General features: G+C 39.4%; 1 long non-coding RNA gene across 1 annotated transcript in view; it reads right to left on the bottom strand.

Annotated features, from left to right (window-relative positions):
• Window positions 1–24,580, bottom strand: part of LOC141370050 (uncharacterized) — a 446,651-nt gene that overhangs the window by 219,376 nt on the left and 202,695 nt on the right. Inside the window, exon 2 of the long non-coding RNA XR_012373742.1 lies at window positions 405–485. This is a non-coding gene — a long non-coding RNA (uncharacterized lncRNA). The remainder of the gene's footprint in view (window positions 1–404; window positions 486–24,580) is intronic.

Below are 24,580 nucleotides of genomic sequence, written 5' to 3'. Positions count from 1 at the left end.
TCTATGACTGCCCCCTAAAGTGTTAAAAACAGAATCACCTCCCCTTTCATTTGCCCCATTGATCTTAACCTCTGTGTCCCTTTGTGCCCTGATAATCATATCTCTTCTGAATAGACACAGTTTCATTGTTCAAAATGGAAACCATTTCTCCCACTTGGTCCAATTGTACAGAAATAAAAAAAAAAATCTTTCTATTACTTAGTTCCCCTATTTTTGCCAAAATTCAACATTTATGGATTATAGATTTCTCTTGTATTTACTGTGGTTTTATACAAGGTAATTGAATAGAAACCCATATGGGTAAAAAAATATTACATATAAACAACTTCATTTTCATATATAGTATAAAAAACCAGAACCCAGTAATATTTAATGTCCTTCATTGTTATATCTTTAAATCTTACCACTGCAGGCAAATGTGAAAATCCTTAAATTGCTGGCCTCAGTGTTCCCATGTCAACTGGCATATGCTCAGGTTGGTGATCCTGCCAAAAGTCAAAGGAAAATGTTTATGAGACAGAGTCTGATGGACGATTATTTTAATCCTGCATGTCCAGCACTGCCGGCAAGCTTGGTTTATGAATGCCTTCTGCTGTTTTAATGATAAGACCTCTTAAACGCAGCTGAATGCAGTGCACCAATGGATTTTTTTCTTTTTTTTTCTTCCCTAACTAGGATACTGATTATTGATCTCCACCTGGATGCTTCTATTGAGAACACACCATTCATGAATGCAAGCAAAAAGAATAATGGTGCACACTGCATGGGTAGAATAAACTGCAATAGGGACACAGTTTCCATGGAAAGGAAGGAACCAATCCAATCTTAATGAAGTGTGTGCTTACATGACTGAAAAGTCTGTGGACATTCTATGGGCCATGCATTGGATAGTCCAGAGCATCTGGGTTTAACTGAACGCCACATCAGAGTGAATATAGGACCCCAAGGACATCCTATACTCCTACTCCAGGGAGGCTTCCAAGTTCTCCCTATTGCCCTTAGAATAGAAGCTTTGCAGGTAAGAATGGACAGATCTGACTACACCACTGGAACAGAGGGATTTGAACCCAGAAGTGGCTGTATAGAAACAGAAGGGATATGGGCCCAGTGGGAAACTCGAGAATACAAAACCTGAATACAGGAGGGTGAAAAGTAGATAAATTAACATCTCCAGGAGCTCTCTGAAGCTGCTTGAAAAACCAGAGAAGCCTTAGGTCAGGAATGAATGGTCCATTGGGCTTAACCCAAAACCTGCGACACTCAACCAACTAGAGATCTTTCAGATACACTTTGAGGTTCTAGGTCTTTTGCTGGTGGGAGGGTACATGAGACATGTATTTCAAATGTATCTGAGTAACTCTGTAGCTTGATTCAGATTAAGAGATATTCATTCACTTGTTTACCACAGATTTTTTCCTTTCACTTTCAGAACCAAGGTGTTTTAAAGTTAAAAAATAGCAGACATAGTAATACTTATATGGGTTTTTATTCCACCAGGGTATGAGTGTGCGTGTTAGTTTTTTAATGCTAAGAGAAGACATAAATTTTATATTCCCCATTTGCTAAAGTAATTTTTGGAATTATACATCTGATGTTTTTATATTAAAAAAACAAAGCAGAAGTATGGGAATAATTCTTTGATGGCAAGAACACATGCAATTGTGAAGATAAAAATGAGTGTATATACTAAGGAAGCTCCCTTCAGATGAGGGCCACAGAGGTCTCTACACCCTGCATAGTGCCTCTCATGGCATTAACCATACCACAGCCCCTCATCTCCTTGTATTTCAATTGTTGGAAAAATGCAAGATTACAAACTTTAGCATAATACACTTACATTTTTCATATATGCTTTCTGAATTCTGTATTATCTTAACATTTTAAAGGCCGAAGAGTCATTTAGGATAGAATAATCATTAGATTAGTATTATTAAAGACTGAAAATATTTGGGCAAGTATTGAGGAAGGCAATTCTTGAATGTGAGTGTGCATAAGAAGTACTTGGAGGTTTGTAAAAATACAAAAAAAAAATATTTGGCCCTACTTCCTGAAGATTCTGAATCAAGGGATCTAGGATAGGGTCCAGGACTATATATTTTCAAGGAAAACAGATCACCCTAATACACCTAACCCAAAGATTCAATTTGAGAACTAATTAGTAGAGACCAATTTCAGACCCAGTTAATGAGAAAAACTTTTCTCTTTAACCAGCTCCTTCTTGTGTTTTCTGGCTACAGTTAGGTAAGTCAAGCACTGAATTTAGCAGAAGTATGTGTAAGAGGAACAACAGCTGTAATATTTAAAAAGGGAACTGGCTTTTTAAAAATCAGACGTTGCCAACAACAAAACAGGTAAGACTAATCTGGAGAGAGATATAAACCCAAACTTGTTCCAGTTGTGTTGAGATGCTTTCTGCACAAATGAAGTTATTAAACGAAAAAAAAAAAAAAAGCCAAAAGTACACTACCTCTCACATTAATTATGTTGTTTTTTTTTTAAGATTTTATTTATTTATTTGACAGAGAGAGAGATAGCCAGAGCAGGAACACAAGCAGGGGTAGTGGAAGAGGGAGAAGTAGGCTTCCCGCTGAGCAGGAAGCCCAACACTGGGCTGGATCCCAGGACATGGGGCTCGATCCCAGGACCCTGGGATCATGACCCAAGCCGAAAGCAGACACCCAATGACTGAGCCACCCAGGCGCTCCACTATGTTGCTTTTTAACATTTAATTCCAACATCTACTTCGAGTAATAAAGTGCAGCACAATGGCTTTTCACCTGAAATCCTTGAATCCCCACCATCATTTGCCTGCTTAAACAATTTGCAAATGTTATGTGTTCCTGTACGAGGCATTCGCCTTCATCCCATCCCCCACTCCCAGAAAGTCTACAGTTATTATGGGATTTTTAAGATGGCCACTGACTCATAAGATTAAGAACCTTTGGATTGGCAGTCTAAGGATGTTGGTTCCAACCTTAGCTCTGCTTCTAACTCGTTTTGTGGCCTGCAGCAACTCACTTCACCTCTCTACACCTCAGTTTTCTCATCTGTGAAATAAGAAAGCTGAACCAGAAAAATCTAAGTATTCTTCTGGCTCCTCACTTCTAGGAAATGCCAATAAAATGGCAACAACTGGGAGGACTGACATGGAATGTATATTGCCATGTCCACTGGTCTAATCTCATTTACGGGGGAGAAAAATAAAGTCTAGAGAGATTTTCATACAATACCTTATGGTAAAAGATCAAAGATTGAACCCAGAATTTTAGACTCATACATCAATTCACTCTTTTATTCTAACACACCAAAAGTTTATACAGCTGTATTCCCAGCTTACAGTTTTACTTATTGACCAAGGGAGCATTTCAAGCAGGATTTTCCTTCCTTGGCTGGGAGAGGGGTACAATGTGTTCTTTGGGGTTCTCTCCCAGATTTTCACAGGGAGAGAACATATGCTCAGGTCCCCAGAGAACTGTGCTCTCACACTCACAGCTGTACGACAGACAGGAAAAAGCTGTCTACAAGCTTAAAAAAAACAATAATCAGCATTTGCAAAAGTGCTCTGGGGTATCTTCAGGAAGTGTTCCAGGGAGAATTGCTATTATAAAATTATCACTAGGTTCTCTTCTTCTGGATCCTACTCCACATTCAGACATTAATATTTTAGGTACATCAGTGATACTCATTTACTCGTCCAAAGTTCAACAATCAGCAAGTATACCTGGCAACAACAGACCAAGTCCTTGCTCTCGTGCAGATTACCGCCCAGCAAGGAACTGTGTCTCCTGGAAGGTCTGCCGCACTCCTGCCAATGTGGACTAAGGGCCAAGGAGAAGTACCGCCTTCCTAAGAAAAGGGCTCATGCTTCCTGTAAATTGCCTTTTTTCAAATTTACAAACACAGTTCAGGAGAAACCCTATTACCTTAGTGTGAATCAGTTTACCCAAACAGCTTTCGTTGAACCTAAAAAAGCATTAGACTCTGTATGTCTTTCCTCATTCTGTCAATACCCATTTGCTTATCATAATCCAACTCATTCAATAACACCTAGATCAAATTCTCCCCGTTCAATCTCCCAGTATGACTTTATCCCACCTACCTAAGAATGTACAGAGCAATCTCATTTATTTCTCTCATGCAGCCCTTGAACTGTAGGAATTCTAGAACTACACTGGTGTATTAGGAATTATAAGTCACTGAGTTTAACTTCATTTTATGCATGGGAAAGAGTGGTCTAGAAAGTTGCAGAATAACTGTTAATGAATTATTACAAATCAAAGGGAAAGAACAGAAGAAAAAAAAACATTTGCTCTGCACTATACTGTTTGGAAGGTATTTTAAGTACATTATTTCAACTAATGCTCAGAAAAATCTTGCTCAGTATATATATTCATTATATACATATTTATTATAAATATTTTTATCATATTAATTAAATAATTAATTGAAATTATTATAATATATTTATATATATATAATTATCCCCATCTACAGGTGCAGTAAGCAAGTATCAGAGTGAATAAATAACTCAAACCAGGCCAAACAATTGCAAGTGATAGTTGGCAGAAGTGGGGTTCAAACACAGCTCTGCCTGAGATTGCCAGACTGTGCCAGAGGCATTTCTTATCCACCAGTCCCCTCTACTTCCACATGGGAGTCACAGAGGAAAGAAGTAAAAGCATTGAAATTCACTGAGAAAGGGGATTTGGGCAGCCCCGGCAATAAATCACAGGTCCCCAACAACTTGGTCAAGGGCCTGCTTCCGAGACCAATTCCCCTTCCCCTCTGAAGGGCCAAGAGGAAGAAGAAAGGCATGAAAGAGCCATCTTTGTGGGAGAGAAAGCAATGAAGACTGGCAGAATTTGCAAGTATCTGAGCTTCTGGCTGCTTATCAATCAGATGGGCATTGGTAATCACGTTCCAACTTTAAAGCTCCAGGAATGATGATAGCCGAGCAGTTGTAAAATGTAAAATCTGTAGGTTTCCACCTTGTATACACCACTCTCAGAGGGAACAGAGGATCTCCTGATGCTTATTTCCAAACATTACCCATCTTACACACATAGGAGGTATTTGGCAGCTTTCCACACCAAAAGGTAGGCAGGAATTGGGCATGATGGGTGAATGCAGCTGTTCCCCTGAGGAACAGTAACATTCTGTATCTACTTCAAGTGAACCTTTCCTAAATATTCTGTAATGACAGCCTAAGTACCACTAAAATAATGACAACAACCACACCTTCTGGATATTTAGAATTTTCCACTTTACAAAGTATCATTACATACACTGTTAATATCCACAAAAACTATATAAAGTGAATAGGATAGTTATTATTTGTCCAATTTTTATTTATTTACATTTTGAACCATTTTTTAAATAAGGAAACTGAAGCTAAATGAAGTGTTCAAGATAATGGGTAACAATGTAAAAACAATAAAAGTTGAAGTTATTGAGGTCTTGCATTGGGCCACACACCATTGCAAAGGCTATGTAAATTTGTATACTTAATCTGCATAACCACTGCATGAAGTAGGCATCATAATCTTCATAGAAATGAATAATCCAAGGATTAGACTGGGTAAAATGACTTCCCTAAGGTCATACAGCAAGTTAGCACCAGGGCAGGATTCAAATCCAGGCTTAAATCAAAGCCCACAGTCTCAACCAAAATCCGACCTCAAGTCTAAATAAAGTAATAGGATTTCCAGAAGTGTCTTCATTGCCTGAGCATCTGGACTCCTTAGCCTGACATGCCCTGCCTTTTGTGCCATTCTGAGGCCTCTGTATCATACCCCAAAATATAGAGAAGTTCAAGTTATTGAACACTTCTGTCAAAATTTGTTAGTACCACTCTCCATAATCAGGTAGTTCGGGCAAAATGATCTATGTTAAATAATGCAGCTACTTGACTCTTTCCCTTGTTGTGTTTGTGTAGACTGAGCTTTGTTGCTTTTCTCACTTTCTCCTATAACTACTGATGGTTACCTGCCTACATATGTGCAAAGCTGTATATAACACATAATGTGCAAGTTCAAACAAACCTTTTCCATACTTCTTTCATGGGTTCAGAAAAAGAAAACTGAAGGACTGTGAAGAGAAGAGAGTGAAGAAAGGCTATGTTAAAGCTCTTTTCCTTTCAAAGAGCAGTTCTCAGGTCCCCTTGCATATGGCGCCTGTGTGAATGAAAATGTGGTGTGTACTTGGGAAGTGCTGTAGGGCATGTGTCTCTGCATACATATGCATAATGTCCTTTTCACACTTTGGAGTTAACCAGATGCCAGGTTCTGCTGGAAGGGGTTTGGTAACCCACTTGAAATCATGAGGATTCATAACTCATTTATGCAAGCCGCAGAACCCCTCTAGATGACATCTCCTGCTCTAAAGAACGATTGAGAGAGAGATGTAATAGAGCTGAAAATGACAATGAAATATTAGCAGCCGCAGAGTTTATACGAGGCATTCCGGGTAGATGAGGGAATTATGCAAGTCAGAAGAAGAGCCTTCAGGCAACATGAGAAGCAAAAACAAAAGAAGTAAGAATGTCTAGGTGTCAATTCTGTTGCTATGGAAAAGACCCTGAGGCATGATTCACTGTATAGGCAGGTATGCAGCCCTCAACCTCAGACTCTGTGCTATAGCAAGGGCTGGGCAACACTGCTTCTCCATTCACACCTGACCTCTAAAATCACTTAACCCTCTGAAGAAGTGTGTGAAGATTGGGGGTGGGTAGTTAGGATGGACTGAGGCTCTGCCTTGAGGCGGGACTTTAGGGTCTGATCCTGTTCTCCTGGCACCATCCTCCAGTCAAATCATTCCCCATTGATTCTCAAAATTTTTTTTCTGAGACACCAAGTTCATGCCATTTCTCTCAACTCCTTCATACCTCCTCCCCACCAACAACACCTCACTCAGGGATGAGATTGTTGCTCTTAGATGAGAATACAAAGCCCCTTATAATCCTGCACAAACTTTTCACTTCTCTCCACATGGAGCTTCTTACATCTCCCAAAACACTTTCGGTTTACTGTATTTTTGCTCTGCTTGTCCCCTCTTCCTTTCTCACTTCTCCACTGGGCAACTTTCCTACTCATTCTTTTAAGAAACAGCTGACACGTAAGCAGCTGGGTGAAGACTTGCTTAAACTCTAGGAAAGAGTTAATCATTCCTTCTGCTACATTCTCATAGCCCTGCACACATCTTTACTTGACCACTTAGCATTCACCACTGGAATTGTAGCTTACATATTTTAGCCTGCACAAAACTACGAATTTCTGGAGGGCAAGAACAATGCCTATAAATATACCTTTTTATCCTCTATACCAAGCAAAATACCTAAGATATATTAGCTTAATAAATACATGTTGATTGCAAAAAATGAATGAATGCCTCCCTCATTTCCCTCCCATGTGCTTTTAGCAAATTAGAATGATTCATCATCATTCTTTGATATACTGTAGTGGGGTTATTGAAGAAAAAAAAAGCTATCTCTGGAAGGCAACAGATCAGAGTACTGGCTTGGCATCTTTGTCTTGCAACCTATCCCTTTTGCCAATTTCTTCTTTATATAAAGGACACCCCTCTGTTATAATGCTGGGGCATTCTCAGGTCACAGGATTAAAGCTCCCAGGAGAGAAGTAGTGTTGTATGTTTCAAAGAGCTTGGGTTTTGTAATGAGATGGTCCTTGGCTCAAATCGAGGTGTAGCCTCTGGTAGTAATGGGAGCTAGAGCAAGTTTCAGAATCTAGCTGAACTTTAGGTCCCTCCTTGGTAAAATGAGGATGAATACTTACCCTATAAGGCTATTATCAAGATCAAATTAAATTATAGCTGCCCAGAACATAACTCATTGTAGGTTCTCAGTAAACTGTAACATTTATTTTTTACATCTTCAGCCACAATTCCTCCACTTCTGAGCCCTCACAAAGTTCTTTTTTTCTTCTAGAATAGGGATTATTCTCGGTGGGTGGTTAGAAGATGGTTTATACACTATAATCATCTACAGTGATTTTCCATGTTATACTCCCACATTCACTACTTGTGTAGTGTACTAGCACTGTTGCAGAGTTGTGTATATTTTATTTCTCAGAAGTTATCATATAGAAAGGAGGTTGAGAATCACTTCTCTAGAATTACCTTGGAAAGTCTTGCTCTTTATTTTCACAGCCATAATTCTAACTGGGACCCTAAACCTCTCACCCTAAAATAGGCATAATAGCTTCCTAGCTGACCTTTCTATTTAGAGGTTTTCCTCTTGTCAATCTATCCTAATTATATATAGGATAATATATCCTAATTATATATAGGATAGATTGACAAAAGGAAAACGAACACTCAGTAGTCCCCACTGGGAGAACTAGTTACCTTTCTCCCGAGACCCCCCTGCAAGCTCTTTCACACCTTTATGCCTTGGCTTATGCTCTTGCTTCTAAACGGAGAGTCCTTCCCTTCCCTTCTAGTTTTTATCCCAGCCCAACCCATGTAGCCAAAGAATTTCTATGCGTGGTTCAAGACAAACTCAGGTAAAGCTAACCAACTCCTCCACTGTGCCACCCCAGGACCCAGCTCACCTCTATTATTGCATTCATCATATTCTGTTACAAGTTATTAGTTTACCAGCCTTTCTGCTGTACTAGGTTGTGAATTCTTTAAAGGAAGAAATAGTGTCTTAATAATTCATGTATCTCCCCATAAAGTACATACTCACTAAATTTTTATTGAATTGAATTAGACTGAACTGAGATGAAGCCCTGTCCACACTCCATTTTAGCATTTAACTTGCTACTGCCACCTCCTACGATGGGTGTTATATGTGTGTGTGCAGCGTGTACCTCTGGGGGTCTCTCACCATTTCCACATTTTTTTCCATAGGCTCTTTTCAGACAAAGATTGCATAAGAAGAGCTGCACATCTACCGGTCAAGTTCATTTCAGACCCCAGGGAAGCTGGGCAAGCTCTCTAGCTGACACATGGATTGTGAAAAACAGCTTTTGTTAAAACACCTTATTGCTTCCTATTCATTAAATCCAAACTCTCTCCAGTGGACTGCAGGATGGTACTGCCAACTTGACTGAAACTCCACCCAATCTAACTGCCTGGACTGGCCTAGAACGTATAACTGCTTCTTTTAGTGATTGTCCTGTGAACAGGACAGGTTTCTGTGCCCACATGTCTCTCTCTGTCTAGTGGGTGACACTGCTGCAGGCTAGTAGCACTTGGTATATTCATTCTTCTGTGATGAACGTGTTAGGCCTCTTGGAGTCCCAGGAGTTGTTGGCTTATTCCTCAATTCAATGCTCATCCATTCATTCATCAAACATTTATTGATCCTCTTTCCTTACATCAAGTGCGATGGTAAGTCCTAGGGAAATAAAGATGCATAAGAAAAAGATTTTGGTGCCCAATGAAGTCACCCAGGACAGGGAGAAGATAGAACATAAACAAAGAATGACACTATAATAAGACAAGTGGAAAACAGATATATGGGCATAATGTCAGAGGGGCCCAGTGGAAGCAGATAAAGAGAGTCTGATGTCTTTTCCCACGTGTCAGCTCTGCAGGAAACCTGAAAGCACCCAACACAGACATCTTACTCGGGCCCCCAATATCCCTTGTGAACCCAAACATGGTGGAGAAAATTGCTAACCTTATCACAAAAATTATTGCTGCAGTTACAGGAATGGCTCCGAGAGCCCAAATTTCCCCTCTGAGAAGCCTATCAGCGGAAGGGCTGTAATGTGATAATAGAATAGTGTTGCTCTCTCATCGAAGCATCTTAAAATCTCTGTTCTTCAGTATTTGTAACACCCTGACTTTGACCAAGTATAAGATACAGTATATAACTGAGAAGGAAATAAAGATAAGGTGTACTCAAGAAGAACTTTCAATAAAACCCTGCTTCAGCTCTAACTCAACAACTGTGCTGTCCAGTACGTTAGCCACTAGCCACAAGTAGTTATTTAAATATAGATTACTTACAACTAAATAACATTACAGTTCTGCAGTTGCATCAGTCACATTTCACGATTTCGATTGGACAGATAGTGAACATTTTCATTATAAAAAAGTTCTATTGGATAATGCTGCTCTAGAAAATAATCTAACATTTGCATTCATTGATTCAACTATTTTTATAATTTTATGACTTGCTTACTTTGTAAAAGACTCAGTTATGGCTTCTGGAGAAGGCAGATATTAAAAGTAAAAGTTACCTTTTTTTGAAGGGCTCACAGGCTGGTGGGATGATAAATATTTTTTAAAAAGGAAAAAAGCTGGACATTGAGTAATGGATGGTATGAGTGCACGGAGACAAAACAGTCTAATATATGCTTTAAAAAGTAAGAGAAGACCTCAAAAAAGAGGTGACACAGCCTGATTCTTGAAGAGTGAGTAGTTACTTTCCTAATTTACCAGGGGACAGGGCACTAAAGATGATGAGAACAGTACATATGGAATCACAGGACATGGAAGAGCTTAGAACCCCGCAAGGCATTTAGCATTCCTAGAGTGGAGTGTAAACTTCTGGGAAGAAGTCGGGTGAGAACAGGCTGGCAAGGTGGATGGCACAGTGTTCTAAAGGATATTGGGTGAGCAGGAAGCTGGAGGAAGAGAGGTTACAAATTATAACACAGCGATTCATAGCACTGACATTATCCAAAACTAGGTTTCTACTCAAAATTTGCCATGGTTAGCTTTATTATCTTGGCAAATTTTTAAATCTTTTGGAATCCCATTTTTCTCATCTGGAAAATGGTGTTTAATAACCCTGCCAACCTTTTACGATTTTTGTGTAGATTAAAGGAGACCATGTGCTTGTCACAATGCCTGGCATGTGTTAAATAATCAAAAATTAAAGTTATTGTAATTTATAAAAGGAATGTAGAGTTATGAAAGGATTTGAGTAGAAGAATAAAATGATTATATTGTATACAGAAATAAGACACAAGACAATTACCTATGTCAATAATAATAATAAAACAATAGCTAATATTTATAAAGTATTTACTAGGCATCAGGCATGATTCCAAGTGCTTTAAATAAGCTAATCGTTTAATCCTCTCAACAATCCTATGAGGTAGGCTACCATTACTATCTCCCTTTTACAGATGAGGAAATGAAGGCACAAACAAGTTAAATAATTTGTCTCACTACTAATAAATGACAGAATGGGATTCAAACCCAGACATCCAGCTCTTGAATCTCTATCTTTGGCCCCCAGGCCGTTCTGCCTCTGTTAGAAATTCTTTAACAAAAGTGTGCCTGATTTTATATTGGATTATTTCCCACCACAGTATGGCTTCAAAATAATTTTATGTAAGTACAGATCTTCAAAACAACATTCTCACATCATGAAAGCCAGTAAGCCAGTATGTGTGCTGCAGAACTATTCCACAGACTGGTCATCTGGATAGAAACGGACAAATGCTTGATAAATTATGTATCATTAGAAAGGTAGGTTCAAAGCTTCCTTGGATAATCCAGACATGATTGTAATTCCAGAGATTCCTCAACAATAGCGTCCGATAACAACCTCTCATAAAAGTCAGCTTCTTCTCATGAAACTGGGGCTAATGTGTGCCTCATAGGTTTGTAAGAAATATTAAATAAGAGAATGGGTAGAAAGGATTTTGCAGTGTATTCACTGACAAGCATCCCTTGTGGCTACAATTTTTGTTCTTTTAATTAAAGCATCACTGTCCAGTACAAGGTCTGCTGAGTCTTGAAAAACCTTTCTTGGGACACACGGGAACTCTCTCAAACATATTAAGGATGGAGAGGAGGGTATCATAGATGTGAAATTCTTCAAAACAAACATATCCCAGTCTATGACCTAAATTCCAATTCTCCTCATTTAAGACCTTTTCTGGTTCAATTTCAAAAATACGTCCCTGTTTTTACCTGAATCTGGGCCGAGATGAGCCTAACAAATTATTGTTTTTATTGACTGACCTCACCAAAGGCCTCATCTCTCAAGGAAGTTCTTCCAAATGTCTTTTCATTTGATAGTCTGTCCTTCAGTTTGATGTTCATCCTCAGGTAATTCCACTTTAATGAGTGAGATAACATAATTATCCTTCAAATTTGTTCCACGCTTTTAGAGCAGCCTCTCCCCGAGGAGCCTTGGCTAGCATGCCCATGTTTTCTGCAGCATAAGGTACTGGCCTGGGTCTCAGCCCTGGCCAAGGGAGCATGCTTTTTCTTGCTGATGATGGCAAGTAATAATTATGGAAGCACAGATCCTCAAACCACAAATCCCCTATTTTTGGTCTTACAAGTTTGGTAGAATCAGAAAGCAGATCTAGGCATCAGCCAGGAAGCCAGAGGAGTTGAAGTCTAAGAGGCCAGGATTTGGGAAGAAAAGAGGTTTAGGTGGCTGATATATAGTTCCCAGGCCCTGAGTTGAGTGAAATTCTTGGAGAGATTCAGCAGGATGGTGGCTGGTAGGAAAATCAGTAAGTTGAATGTTGCTTTGGCACTTGATTAAAAGCAGATTGTTGTGAGCTGAGTTGTCATGGGAATCTCACTGGACTAGAAAGCTCACTGTGGGTTTGTGGCCTAGAATTACCAGCTATGTGACCTTGAGCAAATCACTTAACCTCTTCTCTTCTCTGTTGTTTTTTCTTCACTAAAATGCACATAATAATAGAAAATAATAAAAATAGCAAAAAGATTTTTGTTTTTAACTGAGAAAATATACAATAGTTTACAATTTTACAAGTGCCTATAAATTTACAAAATACTCTCATGTAAAGAATTTATGTGAAGGCACTTGGCAAGACTAGTGGCTCACAAGTGTTAACTAAAGCATAGTCATATCAGTCTTTCAGTGGTGCGTTCTAACGACTATTTTTAAGGCACAAAGAGGGTTAAGTATCTTGACCAAGGTTTTGCTGGTGGCAAGTTTATCCAGGCAGTGTGGCCCCTCAGCCAGGGGCCCCAAACACTCTCTAGAGGAGGGCCCTACAGTCACTGTAGCTTATCAGAGTTGCAAAGGTAAAAGCAACAGGTTGGTTCCTGAGAGACTGATGACAGCTACTCAGCGCCATCAGCTGACTTCAGGACTCCCACAGCAATGGCCATGGCACCACCCAATACTACTCCTTTGCTCTCACTTCCGAGTCTTCATACTCTTCCCTGTGTCTAAAATTACAATGTCTTCCCTCTTCTGTGCCAAGCCATATCTCTCCATTCCTTTAAAATTCTCAGCTGAAGTCTCAGGGTCATGGGGAGTCGGGATTAGAATGGATTTCATCAGCCTTTCAGGATATTTAAGAAGCAAAACAACAACAAACCCCTTGTTCATCTTATTGGCATAGACGCAGACTCTGGGACCCTTGGTCCTACTCTGAAGACTCACCAAAGATAAGCAGAAGTTCAGGAATTTATAGCCTGAAAAGTGAGGCATCTGTGACTTTAGATGGTTTGAAAGGGTATCTTATTTGATAGCAGCCAATAAAGCAGGAGACAGTGCCAGATCAGATAAGAAGAAGGAACATCTCTGGCCAGAATTAAAAAGGCTATTTTGGGATATGTCAAAAGGAGTAAAGCTAGATTGAAAACGACTGCAAAGGTGATTAAATGGGTGAGAACAAAGAGAACACTTCCTGAGTTCTGGCTAAGAAGAGAACAATTCTTAATCATCTTTTAATTGTACTTCATAATTAGCCAAGTCACAAATGTCATGGCCGGAATTCGAAGATTTTTCATAAGGCAGACACTGTTCTGGATTTTTGCTAGGGAAAGTGTCGGGGGCTGGGGGGTGGTGTGAGTACTGAAGGGCTTTCAATTTGTGTAGCGATTTGAGAAACTAGGTTTTATAAGCATATTTGTTCATAAAGCACATTTTGAAAGATACTGTTGTTCTATTTTTGCCTTTTTTCTCATTCCAAAGGAAATGAAAAACAGCAATGGAAATTTTTCCAGAGGAACAAAATCTCAGCAAACAGTGAAGCAAATAGCCGCTGGAAACTGCTTATGAAGCTCCTAGAGATAATGGATATATGATATCATAGTTATGTTACAACATCTTCAGTGACAAGTGGTGAAGAGCAAGAAAATGCTGAAGTTACATCTGAGTGAGTTATTCCACACTAAATATTTTTAACTGGTATCACAGAAGGCATGGGAAACAGGTTAATTACTTACAGAAATAAAACAATAAAATCACCTCTAACAGGCATGCATATAATATATCAATGTATAATTTCTGCTGGAGAAGCAAACCCTTTCCAAATTAGAGGGAGTTAAGAAAAAGTCTGTGAGAAAAATAATCACACTTCTGAATAGCCTGCTGGTTACATCTTCATTCATTCTTTGAACATTTATCTAACACCTATTATGTGTAAGACACTTTGCTCATGAATTGCAAAAACAAATTAAAATACATGATCTGCCCTCATGAAGCCTGACATCTTGGCAGAAAAACAAACATTTTTTTCCCGCATTTACACCCTCTCTTCTCTCTACGTCTCTGTGATTTCATTTGGTGTATAGCTTTGAATAAGTTCTCCGTGCAGACTAGTATCTGAATGGTATCTCTAGCTGACCCATAATATGAGCAAGACCCACATACCTAAGTAGGCCCAAGCAGGCCTGTTGGTCGTCTATACAGAAGTCTATGAGGGCTCTTCAAACTCTCCAAACAAGTGTGTCCAAATCAGAGCTGGCCATTTCTCCCATTCCTGCCTCAGTCCAACCTCTACTAGTTGTTCAAGTCCACCAGCAAAAAAAGCTGATGTGGCAGAGAAATAGGATGTAGGAACAGACCCTGAAGGGCCCCAGACTTGGTTTAATGCTCTGCCATCACTGTCCCATGATTCCTAATAATTTTATCTTTCAACTTGTGTTTTGTATGAGAAGTCCAATGAGGCAATGGAACATGTGTATAAGGAGAGAAGATACCCAGATGAAAGGAAAACCTTGATATTTTAGTATCTTTACTGGCAGTTTTTTTCCTGTTTTTGGAACAGAACCCCCACACTTTCATTTTGTACTGGGGCCTGTAAATTGAGTAGCTGATCCTGTGTACGAATATCACACAAATCAGATTCAGGTGGTATGGTCCTTCCCCCATATTTGTGCTCTATCCTCGGGGTGCTATCCTGCCCCATTCCTTTCCTCCTTGCTTCTTGCTGTGGGTTTTAAATTGGTCTGAGCATCAGCATTTGGTCTTTCTGTTCCATGACCTCTGGGATAGCTTGCCTGGCAATGGACTTGGAGGCTACCACTGCATCACAGCATTTCCCCACAGGATAGCGCTTGGCCCCTGGATGGATCTTCTCTAACCTGTGTGCATTCTCCGGAGCAACAGGTGATGATACTCAAATGGTTTCTTATTCTTTCAAAAGGATGTGCTCTTTTTGTACCATGTAACAGTCAACGAAATATCTTTCTGACAATCCATGGAAAGTCTAAAAAATAAAAAGAGGCACAGTGAACCTCTTATTGCAGCTTTCTGCTTTGAAAATCAGGGTTTGCTCCACAGGATTTGACTATTCCATTTGACTTCTCCATTGACAAAGCCAATGAAGGTTTGCATCTTAAATCTCACAACTTTCCAATGACATTTTCAAACTCTCACTCCGCAAAAGCAGAAATGTTTTTGAAATCACAGGAGTACTCTTTGAAGAAAATCTCTTCCCCCTCACAGCGCTTAGTAGAACAATGTCCTATATAAATATATTTTGCAAAGTACAACTAATTGAAGCACTTTGTCTTTCTTAGTTTCCTACATTTCAAAATACATATAATGTATGTAATTTTGTAAATCAGGTGTACTGTATGCCCTACATACAGTAGGGAATTTCATGTATTTGGGAATTTATGTATTTGGGAATTTCATCATTTCTTAGTTTTTTTAAAAAAATGTCAAGGAACGCTACAAATTTGGGGGGCAAGGTATCTTCAAAAAACATATCTGTAAGACCACAGAGATCTTAATGAGGTTTGCTTTGTGACCAAAAATGGCAAAAGGGAAGAAGTGAAAGATTACCTTTTTCTTCACTTAAAAAATAGTCATCATAGGTTGCCACTTCACAGTAATGTCTTAATATTCTCTCATTTAATTATGTAAATCATCAAAGAAGGCTGCTGTTTATGGTAATTTGCACGTGTGGAGATCTGCTTCCCAAGGTAAGCTAATTTAAATCAAATTATAACTAAGGGAGATTTACCACTTGTTGATTTAGACAGACAATCACTTGTAACTCCACCAAACAGCTAGTGAAGACGGCAGGATTTGAAAAGTGAGGTGAAACAGTGGTGATCTCGCTGTGAAAGGAATCAGCTGAAATGCTACAGTAGGATGTAGTATTCCTATTGATGTCAGCAAGAACTGAAGCCAGCCTTTTTTTGTGAGGGAAGTGATTAGTGAATACTGTTGACCCTCACTACCTCCACATTCAAGCCTTTCTTTACACATGAAGTTAAAGGCTGTTCTTCCCAACTAATTCACCACTGTCTTTTGATACAAATCCAGCCCTCTTCAGAATCTGCCTGCATTCTAGTTGCATAGTTGTACCAAGTGCTGTATGTAACGGAAAAAACGACCATTGTGAACCGCTGAAGTGTTCATGTGTCCCCAGCTCCTTCCTTTTCTTTTTTTTTTAACCATCAAAGATACTCCATTTCTGTTTGAGAAACTAAGCATGTACAAATTCATTCTTTGTTTTAGGCGCACATTTGTTACAGTGAATCCCTCCTTAGCTAACGCAACTGTCCATGTGGGTCTCTGATAGACCAAGAAAGGTACACCTCCTCCTGGCTGCCGACACAGGTGTCTGTGACAATGGGCACAACTTGGATTTGGCAACAAGTTGTATAGAAAGTGCAGCAAACTGATTAAGAGAGTGGGCTTAAGAATCAGAGAGAACTGGGTCCAAATACCCATCCTGCCACTCACTTGCTAAAAAATCTTTAAGAAATTTCCTCAGCCTCTCTGAACCTCATTGTTCTTATGAAAAGATAGCATTAATTATACATTCTTCCTAAGATTCTCATGATGACTTAACAAGCCAATGCATATAAAGCACAAAGCTTTACATAAATGTTCATCTTCAAAAAATAGCAGCTATGAATAATAACAATAACGATGATGATACTGCAGTGTTATACATGGAAAATGAGCGATTTCCAATATACTTATGGATAAACAGTAAACAAAACCTTTTCTATTCTCTGTGAGAACTTGACCTTCATTTAACTTTCAAGCTGTATTAATCTGTTAAGAGTAATATATTGGCTATGTTGCTAATAAATGTTGCTTATGATGAATTGTGGCCCATGAATCAGAAATTGCATCTGGATTGGGAGGCATGTACATGAACTATAAACACCTGGTAGGAGACCATCCGGGACTTCCCTGGGTGTGCTGAATTTGTCACTGACATGTCCCTTGTGGGGACCATGGAAATTATGCCTGTACTATTGTTATTATGAGAGATACTGGCTCTTGGAGCATGCGACTTTGAAGGAGCTGCCCAATGTAGACCCTTTCTCCTTGCAGCTGGCCTCACTACACAGAATTCTGTGAAGACTCCCACAGAAGAGAAATGCCTCAGGATGTCCTGCCGATATGCTAGGTTTCCTATCCAGGTCCATCTAAGTGAATATGCTGCCCCAGTATCTTCTATGATAATCTTGTGGGTCTGAATGCTTAACTATGCCCAAGGAAACACTCTGTAGATATTGCAGAATATTTCAATTTATTTTTTTTGGCCACCAAGGCATATATGTTTGAAGGCTAAGAGTATGATGACATTAGGATAATATAGGTTCTGGATCAATTATGAATATTTATGGAATTCCAATAATTTCCCCTGCTTATATGTATTTTCCCATTTCCTTGAGGGGGACATTTCTGCTACTGATGATTCTTAGGGACTGGTGAAGCCATCTGGGGAGGCCAGAGACTTCTTCTTCTTTTTTTTTTTAAATTTTTTATTGTTATGTTAATCTCCATATATTACATCATTTGTTTTGGTGTAGTGTTCCATGATTCATTGTTTGTTCATAACACCCAGTGCTCCATGCAGAACGTGCCCTCCTCAATACCCATCACCAGGCTAACCCATCCCCCCACCCCCCTCCCCTCTAGAACCCTCAGTTTGTTTTTCAGAGTCCATCATCTCTCATGGTTCGTCTCCCCCTCTGACTTACTCCCCTTCATTCTTCCTCTCCTGCTATCTTCTTCTTTTTCTTTTTTCTTAAAATATGTTGCGTTATTTGTTTCAGAAGTACAGATCTGTGATTCAACAGTCTTGCACAATTCACAGTGCTCACCGTAGCACATACCCTCCCCAATGTCTATCACCCAGCCACCCCATCCCTCCCACCCCCCACCACTCCAGCAACCCTCAGTTTGTTCCTGAGATTAAGAATTCCTCATATCAGTGAGGTCATATGATACATGTCTTTCTCTGATTGACTTATTTCACTCAGCATAACACCCTCCAGTTCCATCCACGTCGTTGCAAATGGCAAGATCTCATTCCTTTTGATGGCTGCATAATATTCCATTGTGTATATATACCACATCTTCTTTATCCATTCATCTGTCGATGGACATCTTGGCTCTTTCCACAGTTTGGCTATTGTGGACATTGCTGCTATACACATTGGGGTGCACGTACCTCTTCGGGTCCCTACATTTGTATCTTTAGGGTAAATACCCAGTAGTGCAATTGCTGGATCGAATGGTAGCTCTAATTTCAACTGTTTGAGGAACCTCCATACTGTTTTCCAGAGGGGTTGCACCAGCTTGCATTCCCACCAACAGTGTAGGAGGGTTCCCCTTTCTCCACATCCCCGCCAACATCTGTCGTTCCCTGACTTGTTAATTTTAGCCATTCTGACTGGTGTGAGGTGGTATCTCATTGAGGTTTTGATTTGGATTTCCCTGATGCCGAGCGATGTTGAGCACTTTTTCATGTGCCTGTAGGCCAGAGACTTCTTGATTAGAGTCAGTTCACAAATGTAATCTTCTCAGTATGTCACATGAAGGTGGCCAAATGAAAGAAAAACACAGACCTGCTGGAGATGAGTTTCTCTCCAGAGACCTCTTCAGTGACCCTCTGAATGGCAATGGCAACCAGAGATATCCCTCATTTTCATTAGAAGACTTTACTCACCCTGGTGGCAACCTGGGGTTCCTGGAGAGAATTAAGCCCTAGTGCCCCAAAGCATCTATATTAGTTTCTTGTGGTTGCTGTAACAAATTACCACAAAGTTAGTGCCTTAAAACAACACAAATTTATTATCTTACAGCTCCAGAAGTTAGAGGTCCGAAATAGGTCTCACTGGACTAAAATCAAGGTGTCAGCAGGGCTGTGTTCCTTCTGGAGGCTCTGGGAGGGATGATCTATTTTCTTGTTATTTTCCAACTTCTACAAGCTGCCTGCATTCTCTGGTTTGTGATCCCTTCCCCCATCTTCAAAGCCAGCTGCATATCATCTTCACGTCGGTCTCTGACTCCGACCTTTCTGCCTCCTTCTTTGACTCCTTCTTTGACTCACCCTGGTGATTATATCCCACTCACCCAAGCAATCTAGGATAATCATCCCATCTCAAGATCCTTAACTTAACCACCTCTACAAAGTCCCTTTTGTCATGTGTGTACAGTAACAGATTCACAAGTTCTAGAGATTAGGAAGTGACTAATTTGTGTGTGGGGCCACTAGTCTGGCATCCTTTGTTTATAATAAATTAACTTATCTCTTGTGCAACTAGAATGGTGCCAGTTATGTACCATCCCCAGAAGAATTTAGAAAACTGTCACTCAAATCATTTTGGTGTCCTATGAATTGGATGAGTAACTTCAGTTGTGAAAGAGTGCTTGGTGAGAACAGTACCCTAAATGAATAGGAAATGAGACACTTTTAGTGACAGTAGTTTTACAAATTCTTTTAAAAATTGGATAGAAAAGTAGGCAAAGGAGGTGGACCATGAAAATTAAGTGTGAGCCCAGAAAGCACATGGTGGTGATTTTAAGATGCATTGTTGGGTGTAAGTATATCTATTAACAGGAGTGGGAAATAATGTACATATGAATAGCTGGTGCCCCTAAATTCCATCTTTTCTAAAAATGTACCAGCTATCAAAGTTGTCTTTCTTTTTTTAAAAATATAGCCTTTATTCTAATGACTCTTGCATACTTCAGTGACGACTTCCACAAGAAACATTCAGCAAAAAAATGCATGCGTGTAAAAACCATACAATAGCTAGTTTCACTCCTCTTGCCAAAAAAAATCAATAGTTGTTTCTGTTCCCAAATTTCATCCTGGGACTTTCTGTGAAATGTGCAGTTCAATTTAGTGTTGATAGGTCATTCCAGTTAGTGTGAGTTTATATACAATTCAGTATTAATTTCTAGCCAACTGGAAACGAAAGCACTCCAGTTAAACAGAGTCACTTCTTCCTAATATGCTTGACATTGCCTTTTAACTAGTAATAGGAGCCATTGTCTGACGGATTGATACTTACAATGATCACATAATGTCCAGCAAGAAGGCTGGAAGATTCAATTACTGTCACTACTTATTTAGAGCCGAGTGAAGCCTTTGTTATAAATTTTAGGCTACCTAATTTGGCATTATAATGTTTTCTATCATAAGAAAGAGTTCTGCAGTGGTAGACAAGAAGCCTGGCTGTGGTTGTGGCTCTGCCAGTATCCAGTGTGTATTTGCCTGGAGTGCAGTTCAGATAGCCGAAGAACCAGTTGGTTGAGTGGGGTTACTGATGGTTTATTTGGGGTAAGCTTTTATAAGGAGAAATAGGAGCTGCTGTCCGGTAGAAGTCTTGGAATGTCTCTAAACTGAAGAGGAAATACTTTCAGAAGGGAAAGTAGAACAAAAGGGGTTAACTTGTCAGACTGTGGTAAACTGAGGAAGCAAGTGCTAAATTCAGGAAGGAAAGCTCAAAGCAGAGCCACGAGTCTTCTTGACCATGAAGAGAATAAGAAGTGGGATAACAGAGAATTTGAGTTGCACACACACCCTTGCAAGTCCTAGACTCTGCTTCTGACTCACACACCCCCCCCCATTTCTTGATTATTAATTACAAAGGAAGGCTAACATTTCAGACAATACAGAATGGAGGGGGGAAAGTCAGTCTAGTCTTCCCTGAAGACAGATCCCCAAGCTGGTAAAGAGAAAGAAAAGGTCACAAACTAATAGAAATGCTATGAAGGAAGAAGGCTACTGAGAGAATCACAGGAAGTTACCCCCTACTAATGTCTCCAGGAAAGACTTCTCTGAGGAATTTATATTTAAGCAAAATTAGAAAGAACCCTAGAAAGCCTTAGATCTTTATAGAATTATATATTCAAATGTTTCTTGAGGCGGGAAAGAACTTGTCCTGTGTAAAGAACTAGGGGCAAACAACAACGACAACGAGGCCAGATCAAGGTGAACAACTGAGGTGAAGTCAGAAAGGTGTATGTGGTAGATTACTCCCAGGAAAATAGTCACTTCTGCCCTCCTACCTGTCCCATGGATGAACATACTTGCCCACTTCACTGTTGCTGGCCTGAGCCATGTAACTTGCTTTGGCTTCCTGATCGCTGAGCGAAATTTGCTCACACTTAACGCTGGCCTCAGCCGTGTCACTTCTCTGGCAAAGGGGACATTAGCCAATATGATGCAAAAACATGTTTAAAACGTGCTTGCACAGAAGAGCTCACCCTATGGCACTGCTGTCACTGTGGGGAAAGAAAATGCCCTAGGTAGTCCGCTGGTGATGAGAGACGTGAGCAGCCGACATGGATCCAACATGCAGCTCGGAGTCAAGTCCATCTGAATCCTACCTAGATCAGCCAACCTCCAGCTGATCTGAAGACGCTTGAGTAAGATTAAATAATTGTTGTGTTAAGCCACCAACTTTTGGAGTGGCTTGTTATTCGGCATTATTATGGGAATAGCTGACAAGGGTATATAAGGATCATCTTACAGAGCTTATGGGAAAATAGCTGGAGAGTTTTAAGTAGGGAGTGATAGGATATGAATCATGGTTATTGAAGCTCACTCTGCTGTGAGAGGCCAGCAAGGAGGGGGCAGTTGAAATAGTCCATCCGGAGAGAACAGCAGCAATGGAGCAAAAGGGAAGTGAATATATTTGACATAAATCTTGGAGACAGAACAATAATACTTGCTAATGAGCTATATACAGAGAGAAAGGAAAGTGAAGAACTCAAGAGTGACTCCCAGGTTTCCAGCCTGGACAACTGGGTAGAGAGTAGAACACTTTGGATTTTCCACCTTGCTATTTTTCTCAAAATAATTTAAATAGCTCTACAGTCAGCACTGCATGAATAACTTAATTGTACTTTATGTTGTGCATTGGTTTGTCTCCTTTTTTATTCCTTTATCAAAACTCAACAGTTAACCTCTAAGTATATTTAATTTTCATATATTTTTGATGGGGGTGTGTGTAGATTCCTAGAAATGGGACAACTGAGTCAATGCATTTCAGTAATGTCTACTCTTTTTTCCTCTCAAGAGTCCATTCCTTCCCATAGGTAGGAAGTGCAGTATGACATATGGCAGAAGCACATTCACAAAGAACAATATATTTCATTTTAGTGAAACGTTACAGCCTCCTTGAGGTTCCTAATAATACCAACAGCACACTTATATAAAATATTTAAATGTGCCAGACACTGTTTTAGGTTCTTTATGTATACATTAGCTGACCTAATCCTCACAACAATTCTAAGAAACACATACTAAATTTGTCCCATTTTAAGAAATCTGAGGCCGAGGAGCTAAATAACTTGTCTCTAAGAACATAAGAAGTAGTTGTGCAGAATTCGCCACGTCTGTAGTAAAGATGATGCTGAAACATTTGTTAATTCACCACAGGTAACTTATTTGGACTTGTAAAGAAATTGCTTCTCACTTTTGTATCGAATAATCCTTGTGCTTATTCTAAGGAAACAGTAGATTTTTTTTTTAGATTTTTATCTGATGAGTGTTGTACCAAATAATTACTTGTTTTTCCTAAGCAAATAATAGATTTTTGTTGGACAAACTTTGTAACTGATGAGGTTCTACCTGGAAAATCTGTAGCCAAATGTCTAGCTCACTTGAGCACATGTCTAGTGCTTTATGCATGCTTATCCTCATTCCTGGTACCTGTTATGCTTCTAATCTTCTTTTATTATTTACTTCTAATTTTAATTTACACTGTGGTGGATTTTATATATTCTGTAAGCTTCCTTAAATCCTCTCTGAAACAAAGAAAGATTAAATAAATAAGGAAACAGACTCAGGCAAGTCTTTAAAAAAAGAACATCAATATAAAAATAACTCAATGTCTACGAATCCTACAGAAATTATATTTCATTAACAATGGTCTCTAGCACTTCCAGTTCTTTTAAGTGGTATATTTCATAGACTCAATCAGAAAATGGTACCTGAAAGAGTCCCCCTTTCCAAGCCAGAAAGCTCTCGTGCAACCAAAGAGTAATAACAATCCTTAGAACAGTAATATAAATTTTAAATAATAATAATGACATTTATTGAGTGCTTACTACTCTCCTAAGTAGCAGAATTTAGGTGGACGCTAAGCACTTTATAACAAATTACCTTATTTAATCCTTACACCAATCCCGTGAGGGCCTTACCATCCTATACACATGCCACAGATGCAGAAACAGATTTCAGGGGGTTAAATAATTTGCCCGATGTCACAGAACTCCCACACGGCAGATTTGGGGATTAAACTGAGGTTTGTTTAGCACCCAAGCCCATGTTATTAATTACATGATATTTACATATATTCTTAGGATGATGAGCTCCCAACTTTAAAATTATCGCTGATCTTTTGTTTTAACGTTGTCTGCCCTGATGTAACACTCATCTGAATCAATCTGTCAACCAGTTAGAGGAAAGAAATGAGCATTTATTGAATCCCTCCCACATGGTAGGTGTGAGATTAGGCACTTGAAACTATTGATTTAATTCTTAGAACAATTTCAAGTTCCCATTTAAACTTGAACATACTGGGACTGAAAAGGTTTGTTACTAATCCAAAGTCACAAAATTAGTTAGGACTGAATCTAAATGCCTCCAAATCCATGTTTGCTTTATCTTTTCCACTAGTAGAGTGCAAGCATGACTTTGGGAAATTACAACTTTAATGCGTCTCAACCTTCTCATTAGTAAAATGGAATAATAAGGCTTGCTTACATTTTCTAGACAGTGTGCTCAAGATGACCACACTTAACAATCAATTGGGGACAAAAGGAATGAAATCTTGCCATTTGCAATGACATGGATGGAACTGGAGGGTGTTATGCTAAGCGAAATAAGTCACTCAGAAAAAGACATGTATCATATGATCTCACTGATAATGAGGAATTCTTAATCTCAGGAAACAAACTGAAGGTTGCTGGAGTTGGGGGTGCTGGGAGGGATGGGGTGGCTGGGTGATAGACATTGGGGAGGGTATGTGCTATGGTGAGTGTTGCGAATTGTGTGAGACTGTTGAATCTCAGACCTGTACCTCTGAAACAAATAATACATTATATGTTAAAAAGAAGAAGAAGAAGAAGAAGAAGAAGAAGAAGAAGAAGAAGAAGAAGAAGAAG

Source organism: Callorhinus ursinus, unplaced genomic scaffold, assembly GCF_003265705.2.
Source record: "Callorhinus ursinus isolate GAN/ISIS: 27379988/994484 unplaced genomic scaffold, GSC_fseal_2.0 scaffold25, whole genome shotgun sequence".
NCBI classification, from domain to species: Eukaryota; Metazoa; Chordata; class Mammalia; order Carnivora; family Otariidae; genus Callorhinus; species Callorhinus ursinus.
Note: the sequence above shows the minus strand (reverse complement) of the source record. Positions and strands in the feature narration are given on the sequence as shown.